Below are 14,985 nucleotides of genomic sequence, written 5' to 3'. Positions count from 1 at the left end.
GCAAAATTCCGATAACTTCCAAGGAATCTTCCAAACAGGATTTTTGAAAAACCTGGGAATTTGTTAACTAAAATAATTATATCATAGTGAGAATTTGCACCATTATTATGTTGTTCTTAACAGTTTTGTTACAGACAAATTGTTACAGGCTACTTACTGCACGACCGCTAACGTCTATATTGAGGTGGCGCCCTAGAAAGGCGAGGTGGCGCTGTCCAACGCTCGGCTCCTGTGCGTGTTGAGACAAACGGTAAATCCCGGCTCCAGTAAGGCTACTGTATCACTTTAATACGTAACCATTCGCCACATGAGCATACCCTACACAACAACCTGTAAATAATTATGATCTAACCAAACTACAAATAGGCTGATATTAGCGAAATATGAACATTGGAAAGTCACATTGTACGTCCCAAAAGGCATCCTATTCCCTACACAGAGGACTACTTTTAACCAGAGCCCTATGGGCCCAGGTCAAAATGAATGCACTACGTAGGGAATGTGATGCTATTGTGACGTAGTCATACGCCTCACCTCAGGAGTGTCTGAAAACTTTCAAGTATCACCAAGTGGGCCCTGGTTAAAAGCAGTGCACTTGGGTGCAGTGCACTTGGGTACAGGGTGCTTTCTGGGACGTAGTCATACATCTCACTTCAAGAGTGTGAGGTACCCGCCAAGTGTCACTCATTTCGCTCCTTTATCATTTCATCCTCTGCCCGCAGGGAGTAGAGATCAGCACATTTCGGATCCCGCAGAATGTTACACATCACCCTTTAGACGTGACCTACAGGATCATATTTCGTAGAGTTGCCAAGAGAATCGTGCCTATGGGTCACCCATTACTTTATATCTGGGTGGAAGGCTATGAGCGACTCGGTCCGGTGCTGACACGCTAAGGGGTAGAGCAGACTTGGCCTACTTCAATGGGATATGATAGCTCCGCGATTTAAAGACTTGTGTGGAACCAATTTGTTTGAGATGAAATCATTGGGGCGAATGAGATTTTCCTTAGCCTAAAGCAAAGGATTCATTGTATGACATTGTCAAGTAAAATATGAACTAATAGGCTATACAGCCAAGGCCGATAAACGGTCAATACTCAAACATGGAGAATTACATGAAGTAATAAAAACACATTTCAGATATGATACGCGGTGTTTTTATTTACTTGCATTAGGCCTATATCATGAAATCTAAGAGAACATTACCAAGGGTGACAGGCCTATATGAGTGTTTTGGCGTAAAGCAAATGTTTCGTCATCCTTGCCTTTCCAGAGCTCGAGGGAAGACTTGATGTGTGATAGGGGGCCAACGAGCAGAGATGGATCATAAGACGTCATCGGGAACCATCAGGAGCCAAGCAGCAGCAGCACTCAGGGTTCAGAGCCAAGGCTGTCTGGAGAGAACGATTCAGGAGATGACGAAGAACCACCGACCATGGAAACAGAGTGCTGTCCTCCTCTATGAAAACATAAACAAACCAGTCACCGCACCTCCCGTTTAAAGTCTCTCGCCATCATAACGGAAGCATGACTTGATAAATAAATGTAAATACGGCCGCCATCTAAAAACGGTTGGATTTTAAAGTATGTCAATAATACATGGTTTCCATTGACATTATAAAAAAAAGCTATCCAAAACATTTGCCTTATGGGTGGCCCCCGCGTCTCCCACATGTGACGGTGTGTATACACGGCTGCTTTTCATTTGTTTGCTGTCCCTCCCATCTGCCTTCGGGTTTCCATTCCATCTCGTATTGGGAGACGCATAGTCGTTCTAGGAAACTGACAATGTTTTTTTTTTTTTTTTTTTTTTTTTACCAGGGGGTGGGGGGTGGGGGGTGGGGGGTGGGGGGGGGGGTTGTTTGAATTTCAAGCTCAGATTAAGGATCCCTTTCCCCCCCTCCCCGATTCCTGCCTGTTTATTTTTCCATCTCTCCTGCCTAAATGATGTCAATGGAAGCTGAGCTATAGGAGCTATTTATAGAACCCCCCCCCCCCCCACTATCACGTGGTTCAGAGCTGCTGCACAATAACCACCTCAAGGGAAGAGTCTGCATGAATAGAGGCGGTGGATATTTATCAACGGACGGGTGCCCTGCCATTGTCACATTTACCCGCTGCGCAACACCCGTTTTTTTAAAGTGCGTGGGTGTTTTTGCGAGTGGGTGGGTGTTTCTTTCTTAATTTACCCGAAACCTTTATGTGCAATATCGCCCCCGCAAACGTGTAGCTAGCTAGCTGCCTGCAACTCGCACTCATTGACAGGGAATGCACACACACTCTCACATTGGGTTAATTCATTCATCCCTTCACCCAGTCATTCACATAATTTCCCCCGAGTTCCCCGAATGAATAGATTCATGAATTTGGGAATGCACTTGTTCTTCTGATGAGTATAGTTTGCAGTATAGCGCTGGTTGTTTAAAAAAATATATAAATCAAACACCCGCATCTTCGAGGACACAAAGTACACAGTGTTCCCTCGTTATGAGTGTTTGGATCCCTTTATGCATAGACCACAAAGCATGGTGCTTCTTCTCTTATCACTCCCCCTAACCCCCTCCAACCGGTTTCCGTCTCTCGCCGTTCACATGCTATGTTACATAACGAGGCTTTAAGTCTCCCTCCCATCACAAATAAAGTCACGGTTTACTGCACAAGCGTCTTCGATTGAGAACTGAAGTCTATTTTTATTGGCTTTGTATTTCTGCAATGTGTCAGGTAATAAAAATATACTAGAAGCCCCACAGAGCTTTCAAACACAAATCCTTTGTGTGAGATATATATATATATATATACACACACATACATACATATATATATATATATATATATATATATATATATATATATATATATATATATATATATATATATATCAATATCATACAGTAGCCTATATCCATCGTTGATCAGCTAGAGCACCAACACTACAACAAAACATTGATGATTTAACCGAGACCTTTGTCAGAAATACTTAACATAAGGAGAGTAAATCCCTTCTAGATACGCATATGGTCGCAGTATTTACGCATATCGTTGCAGTATTTACGCAATGTTGCGTGTTTTTGTTTTGTGCTCAATCTCGGTTATAATTCGAACATTGATGTGTTCACATGCGATGGGACATCTACGGGGTCATAACCACGAATCGTGTTCAACGCATGGCTAGGTTGATATTTATAGCAAGCTGTGTATATTCACTACAGTCACACGTGTAGCAGCACTCCTGCTGAAGTTGACAATGCTGGCGCTCACTGGCTGCTATATTTAGCATGCCCAGCAGTGCTGTTACTATTCCCAGCATTGTACATGCGGGGGCGGGCTGTGTTCTTTTATGAAAGGGAAGAATAAAAAAAGTTTTTGTTCACAATTGATGTATTTATTTCTGCGTGTTGGTAAGTCCCTGCCCTGGTGTCTTGTCTGCATTTGCAAACTGCTGCATAGCTACGTTAATCACTTCCGCATCAATCACCAGAATCTGCCCATGGTGGTGAACTGTACAAGGCCCCTCTCAGAACTTGTAAAACTATGGCGAGATCTTGCGAAAACAATGCATTTATCTGGACAGGTCACGCAGCCTACAAACATAAGGATATTCAAGGTATCCTTGTGGCACACGGGTCCTCTAAGGATAAAGACTGGGATTCGATAAGAAGTTGCGTTTTGGGATTGAATGCCTTTATGATCTGAGGCTTTAGAGGCAGGATGTACTGTTGTTATTCAGGGCCGTTTCCATAAAAACCTATCAGAGTAGGACTGCTGATCTAGGATCAGATCCACCTTGTCCATGTAATCTTATTCATTGTGATCTAAAAGACAAAACTGATCCTAGATCAGCACTCCTACTCTGAGACGCTGGATTTACATACGGCCCCAGGTACGTGACGTAGAGTTTTTGGGAGCAATAGAGCTCTGTTGGGGTTCGACATCATATTGTCTACCACCATCAATACAGGCAAGTCCACCAATAGAGGCCAGATACGTGTCACCATTTGAGAATGATCATTGAGTTTCTCTACGTCTTTAGGACTCACCTGGTTCTCCTGCTCTCTCCTCATGTTGACTACTTACTGAGGAACCGTATCAGCGCTCAGTCTTTCTCATCCTCTGCTTTTGTCTTCCACTCCTGGTGTTGCTGCCACCCACTCCTTCCCCACCTCCTGGTTATTTTCGGCTGTGTGTTTGTGCGCGTGCGCGCGCCAGGCTCCGGATGGCTGGGTTGGGAAATACCTGGGTCACGATCAATCAGGGGAAGGTTTAGCTAAGAGCATGTCTCCCCCTACTGCCTGGAAAAGAGAATTGCATGCATACACAGATGGTAGTTTTGTCGGTGCATACAGTACGTCAACGCAAACACACATCGCAGGAGGTTGGTGACTCCTTATCAATTGGGGAGGATGGGCTCGTGGTAATGACTGGAATGGAATTAGTGGAATGGTATCAAATACATCAAACACATGGTTTCTGTGTGTTTGGTGCCATTCCATTTACTCCGTTCCAGCCATTAAAATGAGCCGTCCTCCCCCTCAGCAGCCTCCACTGACACACAATATACAAAACACCCCCTTTCGCCCTCAGAACAGCTTCAGTTCGTTGGGTTATGGACTCCACAAGATGCTGGCCCATGATGACTCCAATGCTTCCCAAAGTTGTGTCAAGTTGGCTGGACGTCCTTTGGGTGGTGGACCATTCCTGATACAAATGGGAAACTGTTGAGCGTGAAAAACTCACCAGCGCTGCAGTTCTTGACACAAAACGGTGCGCCTGGAACCTACTACAATATCTAGTTCAAAGGCACTTTGGTCTTGACCATTCACCCTCTGAATGGCACACATAAACAATCCATGAAGTCAAAGCGGCTTGTAAGACAAGAGAACCCGGGAGACAATGGTTGCATCCCAAGTAGCACCCTATTCCCTATTTGGTGAACTCAGTATTGCCAAGAATATGGCAGCGGTAACTTGTGCAACTCAAACGGCCCGAGACTAATAGACTGAGTGAACACATCCAATCAGAGGACTCTTCTTTGTATTGGTCCAACCCATGTCATGACATAGTCATATTGCCCTTAAGTGATTCTTCAGGATGAGTCTCCCCCGCCATAGATCTGCATTTACTGACACCTACACCAATGCATGACAATGTCAGCCAAGAAGGTCATGATGTTCTGTCTCCACTTGACAAATAGGGATTCTCTCTGCCAGACTACCAGGGCCGTGTTCAACAGGGCACAACGTTGCGCAACATTTAATTGGGTTGTTCTGAATGACGAGTTGAAGAGCGTTGTGACGCAAAGAGAAACAGAAAGACATCATGAAGCTTAAATACTAGTTTGTACTGTAGTTCTGATTTAGGATCAGTTTGTCATTTTAGGTCATAATGGATATAATTAGGGTGTACCTGATCCTAGATCAGCACTCCAACTTTGAGATGCTTTATGAATATTGTCCCAATTGTTCAAACTCAATTATAAACTGGGTGGTTCGAGCCCTGAATTCTGAATGGCTGACAGCCATGGTATATCAGACTGTAAACCATGGGTATAATACTATTTACTATTCTAATTACATTGGCAACCAGTTTATAATAGCAATAAGGCACCTCAGGGTTTGTGGAATATGGCCAACATACCACAGCTAAGGTCTGTATCCAGGCCCTCTGCGTTGCGCATAAGAACAGTTATATTGGCTATATACCACACCCCTCCGTGCCTTATTGCTTAAAGGATGTTCTTTGCTGCATCCCAAATGGGCCCTTATTCCCTTTATAGTGTACTTACCTACTCAAAAGTAGTGCACTAAATAGGTTATAGGGTGCCATTTGGGATCTAAGCCCTGGACAAAAATAGTGCACTTAATAAGAAATTGGACGTAATTTGGAACACAGCCTCGCCCGTCTATTAAAGATTCCTCAATGAGAAATAACCGCAGACTAGAAATCCCAAAAGCTTAAACTGTCCAGCTAAAAGCTCAATTTTAAAAGTTCATACTCTGTTAACTCATGCCCAAATAATGTGATTTACTCATCTTATACTAATATTTGTGGCCAAAACTTAAACTTAAAAATGCTTGATATTTCCTCATAGAACATGACGGTCATGTTGGCTCATTGGCTGAGCTGGCCAATCAGCGGTCTAGTTAGATTTATATTTTTAATGACCAGAATAGGTAGGTACACCCACACAATTCCAACACAGAAAATCTGCTTTGAAAATATTGAAATTAAATATTTTAAAAAGTACATTTACATCACTCATATTGTAATTAATTCTAGGTTATATTTAATAGAAATCTGGAAACACAGAAAAGTTACTTTAAAAACAGTATGGTATGTACTGTGTTTACTTTCACATTGATATCATCATCACTGTCATTTGCTCACGCATGTAACAGAGAGAGCCCAGTTTGTTCTCAATCAAAAGAAACAAGAAGGGTCTTTATTCAGGAGACTATTAATGATACTGCTTGCAAACAATCTATTAATATAAAGAGATGAAGTGAAACTATCATCCGATTCAGATACACACACACACACACACACACACACACACACACACACACACACACACACACACACACACACACACACACACACACACACACACACACACACACACACACACACACACACACACACACACACACACATCCCTACATGTAGACCTGTAGCTCCCACTGTGAGCCTGTGTGTGTGTGTCTGTGCGTGTCGAGCCAAGCCAGCATGTTTTGCGATGAGTGAGTGAGGGAGAGAGCGAGTTGGCACTCCATCTGGGTGTGTAAAATAAAAAGCTTTCTAAACAAGGCGGGTGCTATTTTTATCTCCTTCAATTATTGAGTGCCGATTCTACACTCCCTACTTCAAAGCAGCCCCCCCCCCCAGTCCTAAAGCTGGGGGAGCTGGAGGGAAGGAGGGAGGAGGGAAAGAGAGAGAGAAAAATGGGAGGGGTTCCCAAGGCAGGGGTGAGAATGGGCCCATGGTGCTCTGGTCCAAAGTAGTGCACTATATAGGGATTAGGTTGCCATTTGGGAGGCAAAAAGAGGAGGGAGAAAGAAAAAAACAGAAGAGCGTCCAAGCAAACCTGGGAGCAGACTCAGCAGGTAAGGGGAAAAGAGATAGCAGGGGGTGTCAGGGAGAGAAAATGAGTGAAGGTGAAACGTGGAGGAGGGGACAGACAGAGAGGGAAACGGGGGAGTGTCGAGGACAGGAGCATACAGATGTCTATGCTGTCTTTTTCCACTTGTCCTTCAATCACCTAGGGTTTCCAAAAGACATCTTACACAGACATTTCTCTTTCCGACCACACACCGAAACGCATACATTTACTTACGATCTAGCAGTCTTGCCTGCCTGTGCTTAGAAACATCCATGCTGTGGGACAAGACATGGCATTGAATACTGAACTGTAATGCATTCTGTCAGTGTGTGTGACGCCATATGATTCTGTTCACTCTACTCAACAAGTCCTCGGAGAGGCCCTGCCATGTGGTGTGGTTCAGTTGAGCCCTTGACAACAGCCATTTCATCTCACCCTCCGCGTGTGTCCGTTCTCTCCTAGCCAGTGTCCAAGGTGCTGAAGATAAGGATTAAATGCCGCTTGTGAGGCGGAGGTCTTCAGGATTATCAGCAATCAAAGCACAATGTTTGTTCCCACCTTTAGATAGGGGTCACAGTAATACACTACATATACACAAAAGTAAGTGGACACCCCTTCACAGTAGTGAATGTGTCTATTCCAGCCGCACCCGTTGGTGACAGGTGTATAAAATTGAGCACACAGCCATGCAGTCTCCATAGACAAACATTGGCAGTAGAATGGACTTTTTTAATTTCATCTTTATTTAAACAGGTAGGCCAGTTGAGAACAAGTTCTCATTTACAACTGCCACCTGGCCAAGATAAAGCAAAGCATTGTGACAATAAACAACAACACAGAGTTACACGTGGGGATAAACAAAAGTACAGTCAATAACAAAATAGAAAAATCTATATACAATGTGTGCAAATGGAGTAAGGAGGTTAGGCAGTAAATAGGCCATAATAGCGAAGTAATTACAATTTATCAAATTAACACTGTAGTGATAGATGTGCAGATGATGATGTGCAAGTAGAAATACTGGTGTGAAAAACAGAAAAAAAGTAAATAAAAACAATATGGGGACGAGGTAGGTAGTTGGATGGGCTATTTACAGACGGGCTGTGTACAGCTGCAGCGATCGGTAAACTGCTCAGATAGCTGATGCTTAAAGTTAGTGAGGGAGATATATGTTTCCAACTTCAGTGATTTTTGCAATTTGTTCCAGTCATTGGCAGCAGAGAACTGGAAGGACAGGCGACCAAAGGAGGAGTTGGCTTTGGGGATGACCAGTGAGATATACCTGCTGGAGCGCGTGCTATGGGTGGGTGTTGTTATGGTGACCAGTGAGCTGAGATAAGGGGGAGCTGTACCGAGCAAAGACTTATAGATGACCTGGAGCCAGTGGGTCTGGCGAAGAATATGTAGCGAGGGCCAGCCGACGAGAGCATACAGGTCACAGTGGTGGCTGGTACAGTATATGGGGCTTTGGTTACAAAACGGATTGCACTGTGATAGACTACATCCAAATTACTGATTAGAGTGTTGGAGGCTATTTTGTAAATGACAATGCCGAAGTTGAGGATTGATAGGATAGTCAGTTTTACGAGGGTATGTTTGGCCCTGTGAGTGAAGGAGGCTTTGTTGTGAAATAGGAAGCCGATTCTAGAATTCATTTTGGATTGGAGATGCTTGATATGAGTCTGGAAGGAGAGTTTACAGTCTAGCCAGACACCTAGGTATTTGTAGTTGTCCACATATTCTAATTCAGAACCGTTCAGAGTGGTGATGCTAGGCGGGCGGGCAGGTGCGGGCAGCCATCGGTTGAAGAGCATGCATTTAGTTTTACTAGCATTCAAAAGCAGTTGGAGGCCACGGAAGGAGAGTTGTCTGCGTAGAGGTGGATCAAGGAATCACCCGCAGCAAGAAACACATTTTCTTGATTAATGAATCATCATTGATATATACAGAGAAAAGAGTCAGCCCGAGAATTGAACCCTGTGGTACCCCCATAGAGACTGCCAGAGGCCCGCACAACAAGCCCTCCGATTTGACACACTGAACTCTATCTGAGAAGTAGTTGGTGAACCTGGTGAGGCATTCATTTGAGAAACCAGGGCTGTTGAGTCTGCCGATAAGAATACGGTGATTGACAGAGTCGAAAGCCTTGGCCAGGTCGATGAAGACGGCTGCACAGTACTGTCTTTTATCGATGGCGGTTATGATATCATTTAGTACCTTGAGCGTGGCTGAGGTGCACCCGTGACCAGCTCGGTAACCGGACTGCACAGCGGAGAAGGTACAGCGGGATTCTAAATGGTCAGTGATCTGTTTGTTAACATGGCTTTTGAAGACATTAGAAAGGCAGGGCAGGATGGATATAGGTCTGTAACAGTTTGGGTCTAGAGTGTCACCACCTTTGAAGAGGGGGATGACCGCAGCAGCTTTCCAATCCTTAGGAATCGCAGACACGAAAGTCCTTCTTACATCAGCTGATGTCACAAAGTGCTGTACAGAAACCCAGCCTAAAACCCCAAACAGCAAGCAATGCAGGTTTAGAAGCACGGGGAAAAACTCCCTAGAAAGGCCAGAACATAGGAAGAAACCTAGAGAGGAACCAGGCTATGAGGGGTGGACAGTCCCCTTCTGGCTGTGCCGGGTGGAGATTATAACAGAACATGGCCAAGATGTTCAAATGTTCATAGATAACCAGCAGGGTCAAATAATGATAATCAGAGTGGTTGTTGAGGGTGCAACAGGTCAGCACCTCAGGAGTAAATGTCAGTTGGCATAACATAGCCTATCATTCAGAGTATCTTTACCGCTCATGCTGACTCTAGAGAGTTGAAAACAGCAGGTCTGGGACAGGTAGCACATCCGGTGAACAGGTCAGGATTCCATAGCCGCAGGCAGAACAGTTGAAACTGGAGCAGCAGCACAGCCAGGTGGACTGGGGACAGCAAGAAGTCATCAGGCCAGGTAGTCCTGAGGCATGGTCCTAGGGCTCAGATCCTCCAAGAGAAAGAAAGAAAGTAAGAAAGAAAGAGAGAAAGAAAGAGAGAAAGAGAGAATTAGAGAGAGCATACTTAAATTCACACAGGACACCGGAAAAGACAGGAGAAATACTCCAGATATAACAGCCCCCCGACACATAAACTACTGCAGCATAAATACTGGAGGCTGAGACAGGAGGGGTCGGGAGACACTTTGGCCCCATCCGATGACACCCCCGGACAGGGCCAAACAGGCAGGATATAACCCCACCCACTTTGCCAAAGCACAGCCCCCACACCACTGAGGGGTATCTTCAACCACCAACTTACCATCCTGAGACAAGGCCGAGTATAGCCCCATCTCCGCCACAACACAACCCAAGGGGGGGCGCCAAGCCGTACAGGAAGATCACGTCAGTGACTCAACCCTCTCAAGTGACACACCCATCCAATGGAAGAGCTCCAGTAAGCCAGTGACCCAACCCCTGTAATAGGGTCAGAGGCAGAGAATCCCAGTGGAGAGAGGGGAACCGAACAGGCAGAGACAGCAAGGGCGGTTCGTTGCTCCAGTGCCTTTCCGTTCACCTTCACACTCCTGGGCCACACTTCACTCAATCATAGGACCTACTGAAGAGATGAGTCTTTAATAAAGACTTAAAGGTTGAGACCAAGTCTGCGTCTCTCACATGGATAGGCAGACCATTCCATTAAAATGGAGCTCTATAGGAGAAAGCCCTGCCTCAGCTGTTTGCTTAGAAATTATAGGGACAGTAAGGAGGCATGCGTCTTGTGACTGTAGCGTACGTGTAGGTACAGTTGAAGTCAGAAGTTTACATACACCTTAGCCAAATAATTCCTGACAGTTAATCAGAGTAAAAATTCCCTGTCTTAGGGCAGCTAAGATCACCACTTTATTTTAAGAATGTGAAATCTCAGAATAATAGTAGAGATAATGATTTATTTAAACCTTTAATTCTTTAATCACATTCTCAGTGGGTCAGAAGTTTACATACACTCAATTAGTATTTGGTAGCATTGCCTTTAAAATGTTTAACTTGGGTCAAATGTTTCAGGTAGCCTTCCACAAGCTTCCCACAATAAGTTGGGTGAATTTTGGGCCCATTCCTCCTGACAAAGCTGGTTGGTAGGCCTCCTTGCTCGCACATGCTTTTTCAGTTCTGCCGACAACTTTTCTATAGAATTGAGGTCAGGGCTTTGTGGTGGCCACTCCAATACCTTGACTTTGTTGTCTTTAAGCCATTTTGGCACAACTTTGGAAGTATACTTGGGGTCATTGTCCATTTGGAAGACCCATTTGCGACCAAGCTTTAACTACCTGACTGATGTCTTGAGATGTTGCTTCAATATATCCACATAATTGTCCCTAATCATGATGCCATCTATTTTGTGAAGTGCACCAGTCCCTCCTGCAGCAAAGCACCCCCACAACATGATGCTGCCATGCCCGTGCTTCACAGTTGGGATGGTGTTCTTCGGCTTGCAAGCGACCCCCTTTTGCCTCCAAACATAACAATGGTCATTATGGCCAAACAGTTCTATTTTTGTTTCATCAGACCAGAGGACATTTCTCCAAAAAGTACAATCTTTGTCCCCATGTGCAGTTGCAAACTGTAGTCTGGCTTGTTTATGGCGGTTTTTGGAGCAGTGGCTTCTTCCATGCTGAGCGGACTTTCAGGTTAAGTTGATAAGGTACAAATCTGTCGTTCTGCCCCTGAACAGGGAGTTAATCCACTGTTCCTAGGCCGTCATTGAAAATAAAAATTTGTTCTTAACTGACTTGCCTAGTTAAATAAAGGTAAAATAAATTTAAAAAATATACAACTCATTTTACTGTGGCTATAGATACTTTTGTTCCTGTTTCCTACAGCATCTTCACAAGGTCCTGTTGTTCTGGGATAGATTTGCACTTTTCGGAACCAAAGTACGTTCATCTCTAGGAGACAGAACACATCTCCTTCCTGAGGGGTATGACGGCTGTGTGATCCCATGGTGTTTATACTTGCGTACTATTGTTTGTACAGATGAACGTGGTGCCTTCAGGCGTTTGGAAATTGCTCCCAAGGATGAACCAGACTTGTGGAGGTCTACAATTATTTTTCTGAGGTCTTGGCTAATATCTTTTGATTTTCCCATGATGTCAAGCAAAGAAGCACTGAGTTTGAAAGTAGGCCTTGAAATACATCCATAGGTACACCTCCAATTGACTCAAATGATGTCAATTAGCCTATCAGAACCTTCAAAAGCCATGACATAATTTTCTGGAATTTTCCAAGCTGTTTAAAGGCACAGTCAACTTAGTATATGTAAACTTCTGACCCACTGGAATTGTGATACAGTGAATTTAAAGTGAAATAATCTGTCTGTAAACAATTGTTGGAAAAATTACTTGTGTCATGCACACATTAGACGTCCTAACCGACTTCCCAAAACTATAGTTTAATAACAAGAAATTTGTGGAGTGGTTGAAAAACAAGTTTTAATGACTCCAACCTAAGTGTATGTAAACTTCCAACTTCAACTGTTTGTATGGCAGGACCAAATCGGAAAGATAGGTAGGAGCAAGCCCATGTAATGCTTTGTAGGTTAGCAGTAAAACCTTGAAATCAGCCCTTGCCTTAACAGGAAGCCAGTGTAGAGAGGCTAGCACTGGAGTAATATGATCACATTTTTGGGTTCTAGTCAAGATTCTTGCAGCCGTGTTTAGCACTAACTGAAGTTGATTTAGTGCTTTATCCAGAAAGTAGAGCATTGCAGTAGTCTAACCTAGAAGTGACAAAAGCATGGATACATTTTTCGGCATCATTTTTGGACAGAAAGTTTCACATTTTTGCAATGTTATGTAGATGGAAAAAAGCTGTCCTTGAAACAGTATTGATATGTTTGTCAAAAGAGAGATCAGGGACAGGAGTAACGCCGAGGTCATTCACAGTGTTATTTGAGACGACTGTACAACCATCAAGATGATTTGTCAGATCCAACAGAGGATCTCTTTGTTTCTTGGGACCTAGAACAAGGATCTCTGTTTTGTCTGAGTTTAAAAGTATTGCAGCCATCCCCTTCCATATGTCTGAAACACAGGCTTTCACAGGGAGGGCAATTTTGGGGCTTCACCATGTTTCATCGAAATGTACAGCTGTGTGTCATCCACAAAGCAGTGAAAGTTAACATCATGTTTCCGAATTACATCACGAAGAGGTAAAAAGAGAGGTTTTGGGTCACTTTTGAATGCTGGAGAGGCTTTCACTCTAGTGGTAGCATGAGACGGAGTCTACAACCCACACAAGTGGCTCAGGTAGTGCAGCTCGTCCAGATGGCACATCAATGCGAGCTGTGGCAAGAAGGTTTGCTGTGTCTGTCAGCATAGTGTCCAGAGCATGGAGGCACTACCAGGAGACAGGCCAGTACATCAGGAGACGTGGAGGAGGCCGTAGGAGGGCAACAACCCAGCAGCAGGACCGCTACCTCCGCCTTTGTGCAAGGAGGAGCAGGAGGAGCACTGCCAGAGCTCTGCAAAATGACCTCCAGCAGGCCACAAATGTGCATGTGTCTGCTCAAACGGTCAGAAACAGACTCCATGGGGGTTGTGCTTACAGCCTAACACCGTGCAGGACGTTTGGCATTTACCAGAGAACACCAAGATTGGCAAATTCGCCACTGGCGCCCTGTGCTCTTCACAGATGAAAGCAGGTTCACACTGAGCACATGTGACAGACGTGACAGAGTCTGGAGACGCCGTGGAGAACGTTCTGCTGCCTGCAACATCCTCCAGCATGACCGGTTTGGCGGTGGGTCAGTCATGGTGTGGGGTGGCATTTCTTTGGGGGGCCGCACAGCCCTCCATGTGCTCGCCAAAGGTAGCCTGACTGCCATTAGGTACCGAGATGAGATCCTCAGACCCCTTGTGAGACCATATGCTGGTGCGGTTGGCCCTGGGTTCCTCCTAATGCAAGACAATGCTAGACCTCATGTGGCTGGAGTGTGTCAGCAGTTCCTGCAAGAGGAAGGCATTGATGCTATGGACTGGCCCGCCCGTTCCCAGACCTGAATCCAATTGAGCACATCTGGGACATCATGTCTCGCTCCATCCACCAACGCCACGTTGCACCACAGACTGTCCAGGAGTTGGCGGATGCTTTAATCCAGGTCTGGGAGGAGATCCCTCAGGAGACCATCCGCCACCTCATCAGGAGCATGCCCAGGCGTTGTAGGGAGGTCATACAGGCACGTGGAGGCCACACACACTACTGAGCCTCATTTCGACTTGTTTTAAGGACATTACATCAAAGTTGGATAAGCCTGTAGTGTGGTTTTCCACTTTAATTTTGAGTGTGACTCTAAATCCAGACCTCCATGTGTTGATAAATTTGATTTCCATTGATAATTTTTGTGTGATTTTGTTGTCAGCACATTCAACTATGTAAAGAAAAAATTATTTAATCAAAATATTTAATTCATTCAGATCTAGGATGTGTTATTTTAGTGTTCCCTTTATTTTTTGAGCAGTGTATATAGTGAAAAAATAGTGGTCCGAAACAGAGTCTTGAGGAACACTGAAATTTAAAGTTGATTTGTCAGAGAACAAACCATACACAGAGACAAACTGATATCTTTCCGACAGATAAGATCTAAACCAGGCCAGAACTTGTCCATGTAGACCAATTTGGGTTTCCAATCTCTCCAGAAGAATGTGGTGATCGATGGTATCAAAAACAGGCTACTAATAGGGGTTGCAAAATGGAAGCGGATAATTTTAGAAAGAGAAGGTCCAGATTGTCTAGCCCAGCTGATTTGTACGGGTCCAGGTTTTGCAGTTCTTTCAGAACATCTGCTATCTGGATTTGGGTGAAGGAGAATCTGGGAGGCTTGGGCAAGTAGCTGCGGGGGGTGCGGAGCT

The sequence above is a fragment of the Oncorhynchus masou genome, chromosome 22 (assembly GCF_036934945.1).
Source record: "Oncorhynchus masou masou isolate Uvic2021 chromosome 22, UVic_Omas_1.1, whole genome shotgun sequence".
Lineage (NCBI taxonomy): Eukaryota > Metazoa > Chordata > Actinopteri > Salmoniformes > Salmonidae > Oncorhynchus > Oncorhynchus masou.
Note: the sequence above shows the minus strand (reverse complement) of the source record.